The sequence below is a fragment of the Pseudorca crassidens genome, chromosome 6 (assembly GCF_039906515.1).
Source record: "Pseudorca crassidens isolate mPseCra1 chromosome 6, mPseCra1.hap1, whole genome shotgun sequence".
In the NCBI taxonomy this organism is placed as follows: domain Eukaryota; kingdom Metazoa; phylum Chordata; class Mammalia; order Artiodactyla; family Delphinidae; genus Pseudorca; species Pseudorca crassidens.
The window spans coordinates 86,050,001-86,069,766 of record NC_090301.1 but is presented as its reverse complement, the minus strand read 5'-3'; the positions used below and the strand labels follow the sequence as shown (position 1 = coordinate 86,069,766).

General features: G+C 40.8%; 1 long non-coding RNA gene across 1 annotated transcript in view; it reads left to right on the top strand.

The window, feature by feature from the left end:
- Positions 1-17,740: 17,740 nt before the first annotated feature.
- The window catches only part of LOC137225884 (uncharacterized), a 10,647-nt gene continuing 8,621 nt past the window's right edge, over positions 17,741-19,766 (top strand). Inside the window, exons 1-2 of the long non-coding RNA XR_010944071.1 lie at positions 17,741-17,939; positions 18,463-18,526. This is a non-coding gene — a long non-coding RNA (uncharacterized lncRNA). The remainder of the gene's footprint in view (positions 17,940-18,462; positions 18,527-19,766) is intronic.

The window sequence follows — 19,766 nt, the reverse complement described above, 5'->3', positions numbered from 1 at the left end:
TGCTGAAGTGTGGTTTCATGGAGTGGGACATATACAAATACCACAAAGCCAAGGAAAGTCACATGAGGCAGAACCCCATGATCTAAAGTTGCTGGTAGCAGTGAGCTAACAGACTTGCAGCTTTAAGCTCTTCTTTTATTCAAAGTTGTGCTTGTGCCTTTCAGAAAAACATGGAGACATGAAACAAGAGTTTCTGGCATTCACGTCCTCCTCATTTCCATGACATTTCATATTCTTAATTAGGTCTTCTCCAAGGCTTTCATTGCTTCTTAGTAGTCCGAGTGTTAAACTCTTATCCCTTCCCGTGTCCATCTTTAAAGTAATTCTGGGGGCAACAGCCAGAGAGAAGAAGCGCTAGCAGCCACAGAGACGTGGCACTACCTTCTCTGAGCAGGGACTCACAGCCCCTTGCCTCTGCTGCCTTCCAGATTTATGATCTTCAAAAGCAGCAGCTTCTTGATTTCCAATCTGATGGGATTTAGCCTTATTCAAACCCCAGCTGTGTCCTGTCCCTGCCTACTAAGGGCATTTAATCAAAGACTGTGTTTCCTCTCTGGAAGAAGACCGTTCCAAGGTGCTGAGCCAAAGCGCCCATCACAGGATCTGACTTATACACACTAAAGGCATAAAAAAGTTTATGCCGAAAGGTCATTAGCTTCCATAACATCTCAGGGACAGCGATGATGCTCGTTATCCACTGTTCCAAGTTTAAAAGCCAAGATTGTAGGTATACTAGGTTGCCTCGCTGAGGGGTTAGATTTTATAAAACTGATCAACATTCTCCATCAAGAAGACATTTAAAGACAACGAGCATTTCTTAATCCCCTTATCTGATCCAGGTGCAAGTCTAGACTCTGCTGATCGAATACAAAGTAAGGCAAATATTACTACACTAGGCAGTTTCACAGTCTGGTAAGGAAAACAATCACCTAAGGATTAGTTACAGTTCAATACCAGATCAGGCGCTCAGCCCTCCTAGTGACCATGTGGCCCCAGAGTTTAGCACCTCGACACAGAGATACTCAAAAAGTATTTTTTCCAGTTTTATTCATAAGAAAGTATCTTTGAATGGGTGAATGAGCAGAAGCTGGTACAGAGGTGTTAAAGTTCAGTGGTTGACAAAGAACCAAAAAACAGGTTGTGCCTGGGAGAGTCAGGTGAAGCGTCACTAGGAAGGTAACCCTTTCAATCTGGCCTTGACCCATGAGTAAAACTAACCAAAGAAAAATGTAGAAGACACACTAGGGAGCAGGAATGGCATGAACAGAGTCGTGAAAGACCTAACCCCTCCAAGGAAAAGTAAGAAGCACATGTGAAGCACACGCCTGGCAATTTTGGAGAATAGAGTTGGAGTCAGATACAGGACGTGATAAAATATTTAGATTTTATCCTGCAGGCAAAAGAGATCCAATGGAGGTTGTAAAATGAGAAACTTTGTTTCTTAGAAAGAGAATCTCTAAATTCACCAGTGGGCAGAAGAAAACAAGGTACTTGGAGGACACTGGCATTTTCTCATGTGTGGCCTTATATGTGTGTGTGTACAGCTTTTAACGTTTTCTAGGAGTGCAAGAGATAATCTTGTAGTCTTAGAAGCATTTATATATTATGATGAATAAATATTTTAAAGAAATCATAACCTTAACATAATGGAAGTCCAAAGCAGTCTGCCTGGAAAATCAGGCTAGTTAGCATGTCCAATTGCAGCACGGCTTTTCCTCCCAGGACACGGGAGCTTGTCCCTCTTTCCTACTCACAGAGCTTCTTGGAGATGGTATTTATTCCATCTTATATGTTGCAGGTCTGACTTTACTTAGCGTGTGCCATATGACAGGATCACCATGCCACAGCTAGTAACTGAAAGCCATGTGATAGTTCTCTCTCTCCAATTAGAAAACAAAGGATCCAATTAAGAGAAATTAGAAAAGCTGTTAAAAGGGAACAATCACTTGCCACTGGTGCTGTCCTTACAGTTGAACACAGCTAGAAATTGACCTGTACTTCTCTGTTCCACATTTATTTTTTGTGAATTATAAGTTTAATCATGCTGTCAATTCCTAATTAAAAGGTCCCGTGAAGATTTTCTGCCCAAAGGACTGTCACTAAGAGTTCTGGGTCAAATTGCTCTGTTGTCAAAAATGAGAAATAAAACCAAAACAATATCAACTCTCTCCTGGGAAACTCAAATCTTAATATGAAAAAAAATAATAAACCAACAAAAAAGAAAAGACTTTCTTCAAACATAATAGTCACATATTATTTCCTCAATTAAAAATGTTTCATCTCATCTTTAGAAAATAGGTGGATAGCTAGTGGGAAGCAGCCGCATAGCACAGGGAGATCAGCTCGGTGCTGTGTGACCACCTGGAGGGGTGGGATAGGGAGGGTGGGAGGGAGGGTGACGCAAGCGGGAAGAGATATGGGAACATATGTATATATATAACTGATTCATTTTGTTGTGAAGCTGAAACTAACATACCATTGTAAAGCAATTATGCTCCAATAAAGATGTTTAAAAAAAAAAAAAAAGAAAGAAAATAGGTGTATCTTTTTCTTTTTCTTCAAACCAAGGGTTGCAAACTAAAATGGGTCTCAGTTTTTCAGTTTATGAAATAGAATCATACTTGCCTTATCTCACCTCTTAAGGCTGTCTAATGGAATCACGTGAAGGAAATTAAAACAGGTAATACACTGTGAAAATAGAAGTTGTCCCATCTACCTCTGTCTGGAGGTAAATGATAGATTTCCAGCTTATTGACTAACAATTAACTTTATGATCTTCTGAAGATGATGAGAAGGCAAGTTGGAACCAGACTCCGAAAGGCCTCGAATGTCATACCAAGAGGTTTTTTTTTTTTGCGGTATGTGGCCTCTCACTGTTGTGGCCTCTCCCGTTTGCGGAGTGCAGGCTCCGGACGCGCAGGCTCAGTGGCCATGGCTCACGGGACCAGCAGCTCTGCGGCATGTGGGATCTTCCCGGACTGGGGCACGAACCCGTGTCCCCTGCATCGGCAGGCGGACCCTCAACCACTGCGCCACCAGGGAAGCCCAAGAGGTTTTATATTAAGTCCATAGTCAATTTTGAGACCCTGAAGGTTGTTTAGCAGCGAAGTGACTTTAGCAAAGCTGTGAAGATTCTCCTGGCAACTTTATGAATTACCGTTTGAGGCAGGGAGAAATTATAGGCACCACTGCCAGACAGAAGATCATTGCCATCATACTATTAACACAGATCTGAATTCAGACAGTGGCAGAAGATTCAGAAACCAATACTGAGGAGCATCGTCCTCCTGCATTTCTGAGCGTCACCCGCCACCTCTGAATTACGACTGCTCCGTGCAAAGCAGCATTTGTTGTTACACAGGACTCCTCTAGCAGGCCCCTTTCCAGCTGAATTTTTCTGGGTTGGGGCAGAGCAGATTCTGGTATTCTGACAATGAGTCGACATTTGACAGTAACATCTTAAGATATTTGGACCAAGTCATACCCAAGTCAGAGGAGCACGCCTGCTGCCGCCTTCTTCCACAGCATGCTTCCCAGGTGATCATCAGGTCATTTCTATCTCACCTGCTCTGATGTCTCCCCCTTCTCTCGGGGCAGTGTGCCTTCTCTGGCCACTCAGAGGACCACCAAGAAAAATTTGTCCTGGAATGACTAATTTTTGATTAGCGAACATTTCTTGAGTGCTTGTTAAGAGCCAGGAACTGCACTTCACACATACTGCTGCACTTAATCTTCCTAAGTCTGTGGAGGAAGGTACTACTATTATCCTTGATTTATACTTGAGGAAACTGAGGGGAAAAAACAATGAAGTTACCCGAGTTCACATAGTTAGTAAGTGTCAGGTTAGTGTTTGAAACTAAATAATATGGCTCCAGAGGCCCCTGCCTTAACCACTAGACCATATATGCTCGCTCAATTAGAAAAGAAAAACGTTGAAGAAATGTAAGCAGATGAACACCTAAATATTTATACCCCAGATGTGAGTAACTCCTCCCTCCCCTGTTAAAACACCTGATGAGAGTTTCACTTTCACACTAATTTTCATGAAAGAACAAGAGGGATATTATGTATTTCCCCAAAGAAATACAGAGTACCTTTGTTGTTATGAGTAGATGACTAACTCTCATTCATGTTATCGCTATTATAATTTGAATATTCACGTACCATTTCATTTTTCTATGTTGTACCGACCATGTCACTACATTATGGAGAGGACGGCATGGAAGCCTCCTTTCCCACATCTTTAAAAGTGCTTGTTTGGGTGGCTTCTACTCTATGTTACATCATATTATCCTGTGTTGGATTGTATTTGTCAATGTCCTGTTATCATTCATCATATCATACCGCTTAATATTTTAGTGAAATTAAATCTGGCCCTTTAGGGGTCCTGTGCAAGATGAAAAAAAATGGGTCCCCAGCAGTCTTCCTCGTAGATATAATTGAAAAAGAGGCAGGCATCAAAACACGCTGTGTCTCATGCTGCTGGAGAGTGATCCTGAATCACCCAAATGATGAGAATACCACGAACATCTTGTACAAAAAGAGGACAATTATCTGTAGCAGTGTTGTCAAAATGAAAACATCTAGCTGTCTCGGTGAGAGACCTGGCAGAAGGATACACACGCACATGCAGGCGTGCGTGTGCGCACGCGCATGCACACACACACACACACACACACACACACACACACATCCCTTGTAGACTCATCCAGCTGCTTTTTGCTATCTCATGCTTGAAGTGAAGCATGCAGGGTCCACGAAATTCTTAAGCAAGCAGCTGGATTCTATAGAACGCTCCTCATTCAATTAGGAGAGTGCTAGGAAAGTAGTGAGGGAGAGAGGTAACACTAAGCCCAGAGTTGGTACTCAGTATATGCTTGTTGGATGAGCGAACCAAGACAGACACTCAGAACATAAGCAACATTAAATACGACTCTGATCCACCATGGGGTTTCTTATCAGCTAGTCATCACAAGTTCTATGTAGTCTCAACTCACTGGTATCTGTACTGACTCCTAGTCCCGCCTGCAAAGGATCATCAAACAGATAGGCCTGGGGCTTCCCTGGTGGCGCAGTGGTTGAGCGTCCGCCTGCCGATGCAGGGGACACGGGTTCGTGCCCCGGTCCGGGAAGATCCCACATGCTGCGGAGCAGCTAGGTCCGTGAGCTATGGCCGCTGAGCCTGTGCGTCCGGAGCCTGTGCTCCACAACGGGAGAGGCCACAACAGTGAGAGGCCTGCATACCGCAAAAAACCAACAAACAAACAGATAGGCCTTCAACTGCCTCTTTTGAAGTCTAAGTGCACGAGAAATACTTCTCTCCAGTAGCTCAGTGGCGGAGAGTCGGATAAATGCTATAGAGCATAGACTTTTGGACCAATTTACGAAAATCTCAAAAGCCAAGAAATTCGGCAAATACAAAGCATCAGCCTGAAAGATCCACACTTTCCCCGGCACCATTTAAGCTGACACAGTTACTTGAGACACGCACACTCACATTTTAAGAGCAGGACTTGCGCTAACCATTCTCAGATCACTAGCAAAATGTGTTCTGAGTCCACGTTGTGCAGCATGCTTGAAGATGTGTAGATTTTTCCACATCATTTGGTGACCTTTTGCACGGTTTAATTTCTGCCCTTTATTGCTAGACCCTACCTTTTTTTTCCCTCGCAAATATTCCACCAAAGGGATTCCCTTCAGTAGTTTAACCCTGGGCTCAGATTCCTCTCCTTCAGCATTTATTTGCGCTGCTGCTGCACTGCTTTGCCGTGACGTGTCCCTCGGTCAAATTCAAGCCTCCCCGATTGAAAGGAAGAGGACAGAGGTGTTCGGCTGCTGAGGAGAGAAACAGTCAGGGGACCAGGGGCCAGCCTATGAGGGTCTGAAGGGAAGCCTTAGAACTCCAGCGAGAGGTCAACGGGGAAGGCTCCAGGGAACGATGGTCCAGCTCCGGATGCCTGTTCCTAACGTCTCCTCCCAAATCCAGGTGAAAGGCAGCTTTTAAGTAGGAGGGGGTGAAGAATACAATTGAAACCAAAATTGGTTTGAGCTCACCATTTTTCTAGCTATCAGTTCTAAGGTCACAGTCACTAAAACTGGAAACTTAAAAATGACTTCAAAAAGGCAAACGCTAACTAGATTTCACACTGGATTTCATTTTACTTGGCATTACAGAAAGAATGCAGGTATTAAATAGACTGTTTCCTGTATACAATAAGGTTAATTAGTAGTGAGGGATGGAAAATCAGTGTAGACATAACTCTTTTCGACAGGTATCAAAAATAATCCCCTGATCCCTATAGACCCCAGCTGCATTGAAAGAGGAGCAATATAAAAGATTCTTCAAGCACAAAATTTTCAAACATTCTCCAGGTGTCCGCAGCACCAGTGCAATAGGCCCTGAGCCCCTGGGCAGGCTGCTCTGCGCGCCCTTCCGTTGCTGGAACTTAAAGGCGCAGCTACTCACGCTGAATTTTGAGGCGCAGCATAAAGGCTGTCCATACAAAGCGGCTGGGATCGCAGGCGGAGACAGGAGAACAAAAAGAAGAATATATTGCGGCCTGAATGGGACTTCCCTAAGCTCCTTATCAATAAGGTTAATAAGGGTCTATGCAATTTACTGATCACTAAGATGGAACAAGCCTCCTGGCGCTCCAAAGCTCCGCGTTGGCGCTGGCTTTTAATGCTTTTCACAGCCAATCACATAAAAGCCCCTTTGCCCCGCACCCCAGAGAATAAACTCCGGTTCACCATCCTGGCCTCCATAAAATCGCTGGTCCGTTATTACACTCTACCTGCCCTAGTTAAACAGATGAACAGTTATTTCCTAGAATTTGATCTATGAGGTTCTTTGTAATTGAAGCTGTAGTACTCAGATATTTCTTTAACCAAAAAATGTATTTCTGAAAAACGCGTTTCTTTTTTCTCTGCTTTAATTTTGTTATCCTCAAGCATATGTATGATATAAAAAAAATTCCAAACTTCTATCTTCTCTATAAAATACATGTCATATCAAAAAGGTGACAGGAGGGGGAAAAGTAATTAGTGAGTTCACAGAGTTCAGTAGAAAAGTTAAAATGGAGTAACACATTACTTTTTATGTTAAGATTTCACAAGACAAATCTTGCCTGTGTTTTAATTGCATGTGACCCTGGCAGTCCTACTCTGAAATGAAGTGCTGTAAAATTAAAGATGACAGACGCTCAAAACAAGTCTTGTGATCTTGATTAGACTACAAAGACCACACTCTCTCTCTGCTGCAACTCAGATATCATGGACTGTTTTATTTGGGGAATTACTTCATTAATGCCTTCTTTGACTAGACATGTTTATTATTAAAAAAATATATACTGAATATGGTGATATCTTGCATAACTAAATAATTCCCCAAAAGCAAGCTATAAGTGAAGAGTGTTTAAATAACCCTAAGACCTAATTTTTATAGACACTTACACATGAATATATATATATGTGGATGTAGATGTATGTGTTATATATCCATCTTTGCTACATATATTACCTATTCTAACCTAGGATTCTCTATTATAGCTTGAGAAGCAGAGCAGTTAATCTGTCATATCTCCTTATGTGTTCCCAGGCCAACAGAATGTGCAGAACTATACATTATCCTATAAAAACTATTTCTGAGAAACACTGTTGGAATTTTAAACTTTCCAAGAGTCACCTAAGTGGAGGACCGGATTTGACTCATACCTAATATTTCAAAATTATCGCCAAGTCACTCTACCTAAATGACGTCGTAAGACATAGAATAGATGCTTTTACACCCCACTTCTTCCTAATTCAACAAAAGCAAGAAATCTGGGACCAAGTGCTCATGGTATTAGACTCTGTCACATCTGCATGTTCCTGCAGGCCAGCTAGAGGCCCTGCATTAGTCTCAGGTCCTCTGAGTCAGGGCTTCATCCTTAACATGAGGAGGCCAGTTTAAAATTCATCTCTAGGACCACCTACCCTCTAAATTTCTATGATTCTCTTATTTTGTCCCATTTCGAGAACGCTATTTTAAATTCATATATTTCATCTTCAGAAACAAAAGATTTATGCTGGTTATATGGATGTTACTATCAACACGGGTATATAGATTCAACCTAGAATCAAAAATTGGAACATCAGTTTTCTAGAGTTCACTTATTTATTGCATATCTGTGATTCCAGGAAAGTCCCTATACATATTCTGTCTCCATTTCTTTAAATTTAAAATACATATAGCAATTTCTCTCCTACCTAACATCAGGGCTACTGTGAGAATAAAATATGAGAATGTATATAAAAACTCCTTGAAAAATATATGAGGTAAGGCTTCCTAATCAGTAGTATTTTTAGTCCAATTATTCGATCAGTGGTCTTCAGTGTACACAAAAGGCTTTTTCACTTACAAACCGAATAGTCCTTTAACCTATAAGACTGTGTCTTCAAGCGGCCTACATACTTGCCTTTAAAATGAAATCTGTGTCCCTGTAGAGTTTCTCCACACTAAGGTCAAAAATCCTCAGGTGTGGGATGTGTTGTGTCTCTCATATGAGAGATTTAATTCACCAGAAGAAGGAGGGTTAGGAACATGTGAAAACATTTATTAGAATCTAGTTGATGGGCTTTCCTGGTGGCACAGTGTTTGGGAGTCCGCCTGCCAATGCAGGGGACACGGGTACGTGCCCCGGTCCGGGAAGATCCCACATGCCACGGAGCGGCTGGGCCCGTGAGCCATGGCCGCTGAGCCTGTGCGTCCGGAGCCTGTGCTCTGCAATGGGACAGGCCACAACAGTGAGAGGCCCACGTACCGCAAAAAAAAAAAAGAATCTAGATGAGCATAGTGTTGAGAAGTTGTATTCTGCTAAGAAAACTGGAGTTATACACCCTGTCTCTGCATCTGCCTCTGCCTCTGTGTTTCTTTCTCTGCTTCTCTTTGTCTTCCTATCTCTGTGCTTCTCCTCTGTCTCTCTGTCTCTCTTTATTCCCACTCCCCACTCTCACACCCAGAGCAGGAATCTTAACCTAAAATTCATGGTTCCCTCAACCCCCTGGGCTTTGACAGATACATGAACTCTCAGAACTTTCAGACTAGATTGTTTGTGCATTTCCCTCAACTTAAAGTCTGGAGTTTTCATTAAATTCTCAGTGAAGTCTGTGATTAGGGTTTACTGTTCTAGATTCACTTCCCAGCATAACAGTGCTACTACCTTTTATCTGAAACTAAGAATGGGTCACTTCAGTCAAATCCTAAGGTCTACCAGGCCCCAAGGGGTCTTCATGGCTTTCTGTCTGGTTGCCTGACGGGACGGGCTGGTCCAAGGAGTGAAATATAGATCCGACAAAATCAATTAGTGCACATCGAAAAATGATGCTGCATTCCTTAGAGGACCTCCCGCTTACAATTGATGAAAATAGTAAATAGGGGCACCCATGAAATTGATACTTTGCCTGTTATTCAAAGGAAGATATTTAGTATTTTAAGAATAAATCCAGTAGTAACACAAACAGTCCATTCTCACAATGCCCACTTTTAAACTGTGCCAGAAACATGTCCGATGCCTGCATGGTACTTCTACACCATTAGCTGCCACAAATCAAAGGAAATGTCATTGCTTTTAATAGGATTACATAGAACCCAGTCACAAGCAGGAAGACTAGCTTTAGTCTGAGTGACCAGTAATTTGGATGTTTAACTAGATGATTGGCTGCCAAATTGACAGGTCATCCACACTGAACTAGCCACTATTCCATGAATTTTCATGACTAGGATCACAATGGTTCATTTGCATGTGTGAAATTCTGCTGTGAAGCTGGCTTTTGAACTGGCTAGCTCAGCCAAAGATGTGTTTCCCAGCGCCATGCATTAGTGCCCTAGAAATACCATCACATGAGGGTAGCATAGATCTTCCCAAATCCTGCTATTAAAACACAGTCTACAGCTAGAACAGCAAATCAACAAAAATGGCAACAACTGGGATGTCAAGAATACAGGGGAAAATTTGAACGTTAGAAAACGAAGATTAGTACCAAAAATGAGCATTGGATGAGGAGAGAAAAGTTTAAAGTCTTTAAGTTGTAATAACAGTTTTGGGTTTGCCCAGGACTATTACTAAGAGTAACTTCCTACCCAGTGAGCATTCAGTGAATATTGAGGTATCATTGTTATGATCATTAACAAACATCGGTTTACCACCAATTTTGTATAATACAGTGGGACAGACCTGAGGGCAACAACACAAGCCCCATGAGACAAAGTATTCCCCTTAAGGGACTTATGATCCAGTTATAGGTGAAAAGACATGAGGCCAAAAACTAAAACTTATAACAGCTCACATTTATTATTGACTTACCACATGCCAGTTATCTTGCAACAGGACTGTGATATAGCAGTGATTTCATGAATATTTCAAAGATGAGGAAATGTAAACTTAGAAAGGTTTACATCATTGCCCAAGGGAAAAGAGCTAGGAAGTGGTTTTAAACCAGGTATGTCTACCTTTAGAGAAATATTCTTAGTTCCTCCATATTAAAAAGAGAAGAAGTCTAAAATATACTTACTGCAACATATAATAGAAAAACCATGTAAATATCTACTAATATAAAATTGAATAACTAAGCAAGGGAACATTTATATGATGAGGTGTTATGAAGACATTTAAAATCTATGTGTACGAACACTACTGACAAGAGAAATTTTGTTAAGAGGAAAAACAAGTTATGAAATCATAGGTACAGTGTGATGCCACTGTTGTTATATATCCTGTAATGTATATGTACACACACAACAGACTATTAGCAGTGCTTATCTTTGGGTTGTGAGATTATCAGTAATTAATTTTCTCCCATTGTGCCTGGCACATCCCCAAGTTTTTGCTTTGAGCATTTGTTACTTTCATAATTAGAAAAAGAGCAAATACAATTTTAAATATACATAAGTGGTAATCTGAGACTGTATATGATCATTGATACAGACAATAAGAGCTGAGAAATTTCAAATGATATCATATTAAACAAGAGCCTGAAGAAATCAAGGAGGCTCCAAGATGGCAATGGCTCTTGAAGGAGGGCAGGTCGAGAAAAGAGGAAGGCATCAAGGCGAGGTTGTAACATGAGCAAAGGCCCAGAGGCAGAAATTGCGAAGATGCATTTGGAGAATAAGACATGTTTGGCTACAATGGAGAGTTCTAACAGGGGAGGGTTCAGAGCAGCAATTGACTTTACATCTTTTATGGACCATGTTTTAAAAGGCGGAACTAAGTAAAACTTGGATGCCCTTATGTGACAACATTTCTAGGACACAAAAGCATAGAGCACCAGACGTGTCCCTTGGCTTAGAAACCCCGTTCGCAAGCCAGCTTCACAGTGGAATTTCACACATGAGAAGATAGGTAAGGGCCAAATTTTGGAAGCCCTGAAACGCCAAGCAAGCAAGTTGGACTTTATCCTGAAGGCAGTGGGGAACCTCTGAAGTTTGAAGTAGGAGGATAATGAGAGCAAAAACATTTTAGTAAAATTAATCTGACAGCACAGGGTAAGTGGATTGGAAAGGAAACAGTTACATGTCTCTTGTCATATGCTTCTTCATGCTGATTTTTTTTCTGTGAAGATCTTTCTCAGGTGGATTATAAACTCCTTGAGAAGAAAAGCCATGTCTTATATTTCTTTGTATCTCTGGCATTCCTGGGCGACAGAGGAGGCATTAAACCGTGGGTCAAGGTGCCAGCTTTGGCTTCAGAGAGTCCTCTGTGGGATTCCCAGCTCCTTAAAGGAGTAACCTGACCTCTCTTGCCTCAGGGTGCTCACCTGTAAAATGGGAACAGTAACACACACTCCATAGGACTGTGGTGAGGATTAAGCGAGATGATGAAATTGTGTGTACAAAGCCCTTGGTTGGAAGTGTGTACACCTTGATAACTCTTGTTCTAGCAATCACGATTATGCCTAAAAATATTATCAAGTTTGTGAATGAAGATAATGATGTTGATGTTTGATTGTGACTCTCTAACTTAGACACTGAGTGGAAGAGTGTGTGCCAAATATAAGTGAGAAGGCAATTATTCCATGGGTGAGGTTGGGCACTGGAAAGTTTCGAAGGGCAAAGACTGAGCCATGGAAACTACGACATACAGAAGCCAGCAGGATCGGTGTTTGTAAGCCAAAATAAGTCTGGAGCAAGTTATAAAAGAGGTAGTTGGCTGGCATAGGCTCACTGTAATAACAAGTGATATCTGTGAGAAGCATGGGCCTCCCAGGAGAATGAACAATGATGTCTGGCAGCAGCTTGTCCAAAGAAACCTTCCCATTTCTGCTAACCAATATCATCACAATGTAACCTTCCTTCACAGTGTCCCCTCCTTGTAGTTAGATGAGGCAGATACCTCCATGGCTGAGATGAAAATGCCCTGAGCTCTTAGAGAGATAACAGATTCTAGGCCTTGGACCGGAAATGCACAAGATGACTCTGGAGCTTCTGGTCCGGCCCAAAGACAAGAAAGCCACCAAACACTAGTGGGATCCTGTCAAAAGGGCACAAAAGCCAATTTGAAGAGATTCCCACTGGCCTAAGATGGGATAACTTAAGCACCAGAATGTATAATAATTGCAACGGATTGAAAGATACCAAATTTATTTTTTTTAATCAAATAATAATACCAATAAAAGAAACAAAAATTCACAGTTCACCGAAAAAGGAGTACCTAGAAAATAGAACAGTACTCTGAAAAGTGATGTGTAAAGGAAACAAATCAAGTATTTATTCTGACTCTCTTCTATCAGTAGTATTTCAGGATAGCCAAGTAGTTGATGAGGAAAAAAAAATTTTTACAGAAGAATTGTAACTAAGAATGCAGAAGGAATTTTACACATAATTCCAAAGTAGATAGAATAGTGTATTAAACTCCAAGTAGTCATTGCCTAGATTTAACAAGTACTAACATTTTTCTAATCTTATCTCATCTATCTGCCATTTTTTTTCCCTTGAGTATTTTAAAGCAAATCCCAGACATCATCTCATTTCAACTGCAAATTTTTTAAAAGAGAGATACCTGAAAAGCTACAGTTACACAGTTACAGCATCCAGAAATTATGCTGAAGGTAAAATAAAACTATATCAGATAGAAGTGGCTTTTCATTAATTATCTCACCTAACCATCAATCAACTCACAGAACATTTAAGAAGTATAAAAGATAAATCAGTTTGTGAACAAGATTGGGTGACGGATTACTGTGACTGACCATTGCTCTCAAATGGACTTGATACCTAGAGAAGCAAAAGAAACCACCAGAAATTATTCCAGTGGAGAAAAGTAAACAGGCCCTAGTGCATTTTAATTTATTTGACAATAGAGAAGAGCTTTATTTACCTTTCTAAGTAAATCTGAGGCTTGATAACATTCCTGCTATTCCCACCATGAGGTGACCTTTAAGTATATCCATGAAGAAATAAAAAAAGAGAGGCCACAAAGGAGACATATGTAATCTCAGAAATTTTCCATCCTATGATCTAATCTCTCCTTCCCATTTAGGTGATTTATTTAAAACTTCTACAAGTGAATCCACTCCCCCAGGTGAGCACAAAGTGACTTATAGAACTGCCCTCTATATCCACGAAATTGATTTTTTTGTTAGCTTTTAAATTCTTCAAAATCCTGAGGAAGGCTTTGAAAAAGCCTGTGGTGTTACAGTTCCTGTTGGTATCATTATTCTGGCTGATATACATCTGTTTTAAAGCCCACAAGCTGACATTCTGATGAATCAAACAAAATGACATCTCAGCAGTAAATGAGAGAAAACATACACCTATCTACGTTCATGTAAAGTGTTATTTTCCATTGATTTAAGTTGATAGTTTCCATGTCTCAATTTTTAAAAATTTTCTCTTTCCTGTATTTTCAGTATCATGGCTACAACTTAAAAAAGAAATCAAATCTTTCTTGCCCACTCTTATTTACATCTAAACTATGTTCTTTATCTGCCTTCATTACAAAAACCTCTATTCCCAATCAGCAGTGAAAAACAAAATACTATCTACATACTTCCATTAAAAAAAGCATGGTCACACATTTCTCAGTGTCCTGATGGGATCCAGCATGATGGTCTGAATACCAGAATTATAACACACAAAGAGAGAGAAAAAGCAGCAACATACTTGCTTTGGGACACGTAGACAGATCATTTCTCTAAAATATTTTCCCCTTTTTTTTTTATGGCATGATGTCTGAAATTCACAGAGTCATCATGGGGGTGGGAGGCAAATGAGACAGGCCTTTTAAGTCAGGGAGTGTGGGATCGACATGTACACACTGCTATATTTAAAATGGATAACCAGCAAGGACCTACTGTACAACACAGGGAACTTTGCTCAATATCATGTAACAATCTAACGGGGAAAAGAATTTGAACAAGAAGAGATACATGTATACGTATAACTGAATCACTTTGCTGTACACCTGAAACTAACACAACAGTGTTGATCAACTATACTCCAATATAAAATAAAAAGTTTAAAAAATAAAATAAAGGAAATATGAAAATAGAAGAAAAAAATGAAAATGTACCACTTGTTACAGCTAAGATATTGGCCCTTGTACATTAATGAATACAGTCACCCCAATTTGTCTTTCTCACCAGGAAGCAATAAGGCTGACTCGTCTTTTTTTTTTTTTTTGCGGTATGCGGGCCTCTCACTGTTGTGGCCTCTCCCGTTGCGGAGCACAGGCTCCGGACGCGCAGGCTCAGCGGCTATGGCTCACGGGCCCAGCGGCTCCGCGGCATGTGGGATCTTCCCGGACCGGGGCATGAACCCGCGTCCCCTGCATCGGCAGGCGGACTCTCAACCACTGCGCCACCAGGGAAGCCCGGCTGACTCGTCTTTAAGGGAGTGTTGGTAAGTGGGAGCTACTGGGAATAGTACCTAGGATGGGTACTGGAGGGTGGGCTCCAGCACCTCAGACCAGCACGGAAAACTCAGTGGTGGGGTACGTGAGTGAGGTGAGGGACAGGGTCCCACATGGGGGATAGATGTCAAAACATGTCACTCACTCAAGAAATTTACAGGTAGAAACACTGCGCTAGCTACATAGAGTGACAAAAAAATAATAATATAATAGCTCCTAAGAAAATAAATCTTGTCTATTTCACAAAGCTCAGCCGTGGTTAGTGCAAATCCAAAATTTTATGAGTACAGTTCTTAACAGTACGTATCTGTTGCTTCAAATTTCCCCCACTTTCGTTTGATATCTTTTGCCAAACTCTCTTAAGACATACACATCCCCCATGTACATATATACATACATATCTGTATACTTATACATAGATATATACATACACACATATGTGTGTATGTGTGTGTGTAACTAAAATAAAATTTCGACTCTGTTTTTACTGTTTTTCATCCATGAAATTCCAGTTTGTAGCAGGGGTACTGGGTACTAAATAATATGACTCCCCATCTCATCTCTTAGAGTTGAAACTCAGCACTGTTTAAATATGTCTTTCATGAAAGGGATAGATCATTGACCAAGTACATGAGTGAAAGGAAGGCAGCTTTTAAATCTGAAGCAAAACCTGAAATGAAAAATCTAGAAGTTAAAGAGGCACTTTGCAGTCAAACAGCAATAGGCAAAGTTGTAGAATAGAAAACCCCCAGCTTTGGGTCAAATAAACTTAGCTCTGACCTCTACCTCCATCGTCTGCTGGCTGCATGGCCTGGCACAAGTTTTAATCTTCTCACCTGTAAAAAAAGGGGTGGTAATATCCACCTCAATGAGTTGCATGAACGAGCACTGATGAGATAGTGTACAAAGAGCCCCTAAGATGTAGTGTGTCCTCAATAAATGACATTTGTTATTTTTGCCACTCTTATGTCAGGAGAAAAAAAGAAAAAGCCAACCCTGGAGGAACAGAGGAGAGATATTTGAGTTAGTGCACAGATGTTTTCCGTCCTATTTCCACATTCCACACCCCTTCAGTCTGACCCAAAAACACAGACGCCAGCCAGAAGGAAGCCCACCCAAGAATCATAAAGATAGAGGCCAAATTGAATTAGTTAACCCCTGATTTAAATACAAGGACATTATATTTTATGAATCAATTCCTTAAGTTCCCCTCAGACCACAGGTATATAAAGCCCTTAACTAAGTTTATTTTTAATGTTGAAAGTACAGTAATTATAAAGAAAAAGATAATAAACATGCATCAACCCACCCAACTGCAGAATGTTAGCACTTTGTCAAATTTGCTTCAGACTTTTTAAATAAAAGAAATGAAACTTTGTGGATAAAATTGAAGTCTCCTTTGTTCGCTGCCTGAGTCCCATTCCCTTCCCATCTCAGAAGTAACCATGATGATGAATACGGAATGGCTCCGTCCAGAAAGTCAGTGTTTTCTACTTTTACCACATAAGCTGCATATGTAAACAAGACATGCATATGGAGTTTTACATTTTTATACATGGATACAGTATACATTATTCTGAAACTTACTTTTTTGCTTTCATTTTGTTCTTAAGATCTGGCCATGATGATACATACAGATTAGTTCACTCATATTAAATACTATAGAGTCATCATTTTTTTAACCAAGGGAATTCTGCTTGAAGAAGAAAAAACTAAACTCAGTACTTTTTATGAGACTCGTCAGGATATACATTTACCATTCCAGAGTTATTTCTGCTCTCCCCTCTCTTGCAGGCATGTCTCCTTGTACCTGTGAATTGCTGATGGGCAATACTAATTATAATTCATTCAACCTATATTTATTGCAAGCCTTGCATGGGAAAGGCACTGTTTTAGGTGGTGGGAATAGAAGAGATGAAATCAGACAAGATTCCCACCCTTGAGTAGTTTATGGTCTACTGGAAGAGACAGACAACACACGGTTATTCAAATAATAAGCAGGATAATCTCAGCTTGTAATAACTTCTCTCAAAAAATGAAGACAATCATGTTATGAGGGTGAGAGGAGTGGTGGTAAGAGATTTACTTTAGATAGGGTGGTCCAAGAAAGGAATGGTTACAGTTGAATGGAAATTTTAGGAACAAACAAGAAGAAGGCAATGTGTGATGAAACCAGGGATGAGCATTTCAGGCAAAGGCAACAAAAAGTACATCGATGAGCTCTCTCGCCCTGTTTATGACACAGAAAGGAGAGCAATACGGCGGGAATATATTGAAACAGGTAGTGAGTGTTATGTGATGATACAAAAAGGAGGGATGCAGTCCCATGAGGAATTATAAGGAGTTCAGGTTTTCATCTAAGTGATACTGGCAGCCTGCAAACACTGTAATCAAGGGAGCTACACGATCTGATTTAGAGGCTTAACTGATCGTTTTAGCTTCTGGGTAGAGAGTGGATTATAAGAGTATAAAAATGGGAGCAGGGAGACCAATCAGAACACCATCTCAGCAGACCAAGCAAGAGATAATGACAGTGCGGACAAAGAATGTGGCAGTGGAGATGGGGGAAAAAATAAAGAGATTTGAAATATCTTTGGGGGTTATAATCAAAAAGAGACACTGATAGGTTGACTCTAGAAGATGAAGGAAAAGAAGGAATCAAGGAGGACTCCTAGGTCTAAGGTGCTGGGTGCGGGTGCCCTTTGTTGAAAGGAGGAAGGTTGGGAAAGAAAATGGTTTAGTCCAGGAAAAATCAAGACTTCTGTCTTAAACACATTTAGTTTGCGATGACTAGATGCCAATATATATCCAAGGGGACATCTTGAGTAGTCAGTAAGCATTTGGGCCTCATGGGAGAAGTTAACACCAGAGATATAAATATAAGTATGTAGGCATCATATAAAACTGTGGGACTAGATGAAATCACTTAGGGAGAGAAGGTAAATGAAGATGAAACAGTACAGGATGGATCCTGGGAGGACTCCAATATTCAGAGAGGGAATAAGAAAGAAGGAGTCATTGAGAAAAGACTGAGAATGAGTAACCGAAAAGGTAAGAAAAACCCCAGGGGAATCTGGTGTCAAGGAAACTAAAGAAGGATGTGTTTCATGACAAGGGTATTTTTAATGGCGTGGAGAGGATGAGATCCAGATTGAAGAGCGTGAAGAGTGAATAGGAGGTGAAGACGTGGATAGATAGAGAGTAGATAATTTTTAGAGAAATGTTGCTTTGAAGGGTGGCAGAGACATGAAGCACTAAAAGGACTGTGTGGTCATTAGAGATTTTTCATAATGTGAGAAAAGAAATTGGTGGTGCAGAGAGAGAACAGCAGAAATTAGGTCTTCAAGAAGGTAGCAGAAGAGTATGTATATACGTATACATAAACATACATATATATGTGTATATATGCATATATGTGTGTGTATATATACCTATGTATGTATAGCATTATGTATTTTTTTCTTCCATGTTAAAAAGAAGAAAGACAGATGGATATATGTAAAGTTGGGTTTCTATGTTAGGTTGTGGGAACGTAAGGAATGTGTATCTCTGATTACTTCCATTTCTTTTTCAGTGGCTGTCAGACAGTGTCATCAGACGAGAATGAGGGATTGCAGAGAGCATGTAGGATATTTTAGGTGAGAAGACATGAAGGAAATTGTTTTTAAGAAAACAGAAAAAGGAGTCACTAGGGAAATCTCGCAATGCTGAGTGTAAGCTTTGCTTCATTTGTTCACTGCTCTATCTCTGGCTCTAAGCACATGAGTATTCCATAAAAAACCTGTTGGGTGAAAAAATAAACAAGTAAATGAAGGAATGAATAAACTAGGAGAAGAGAAGATGAACATTTGAGTTATATCAGGGTGGATTTTGCCACACTAGTACGATGGGGGAAGCAGGAGCAACGTGGTCGAGAGGCAGTGAGCACAGTAACGGATCTTTATATCAGGTGGGTATCTAAACTGGGTCAAGGTAAAAGAAAATGATGGTTTATTTGGTTAGTGAATTGGTGTTTTGAAGGAAAAGTGCTTCTGTAAATATAATACATCAAATGAGCTAAAACATAGGAGAGGGTGGGCAGAAGGATGACTAAATTAAGATTTTGGAGATGATGCAGGTGCTGTGACAGAAAGGTCACAGAGGACTCCATCAATGAAATCGGGTGAGAAAATTATTATTACAAGCAAGAAGGTCTAGGAGCTATGAGGCCAGGCTGGGGAACAGGTCATCCGTGTGGTTATTAAAAGTTTGCAAATCGTTATGAGTGGGAGGGGAGAAGGCAAACAATGGGGCAGGAGTGGCAGAGAACCAGAAGTATCGGGCAGCAAAAGCAGATGGCTTATCCTTCACAGCATGACCTTCGGGAAAGCCAGAAAGCAATGGTGTAAAGGTGGCAGTGGAGAGCAAGCGGAACGTATTCCCCGCCTCTTGGTCCTGAGTTGGGTAAAATTAGAGGGGAAAAAAAAATCTCTACTTGAAAGGATAGCAGGGCAAGTGTCCTCAAGGAGGCCAGTGTTTGGTTAAAGTAAGGAGGCCAGGAGAACACTCAGAGGAAAGACTGCCACTGCAGGAAACATTGCTGTCACCTCTTTGGAGCTCCAGACACCCAGTCAAAGGGTATGGGGGAGGGGTGGGTAACTGTTAAATCAGAGATGAGTAGAGCTGAATGGGAATGAAAATCTTGGACCAATGGCGGACGGGGCCCCTTAGACTGTGGTGGAATAGGGATTGGAGGTCAATGGGATTCATCCCGATTGTCTCTTGGAAGAATGGGGAGAAGCTTTGAGCTGTAGTCTGAGCTCTTAGCAGGGCTATTTCACACCTTATTCTTTCTCCTCAAACCTCCACTCTACCCTCACTCTCGGTTGATGATCTCAC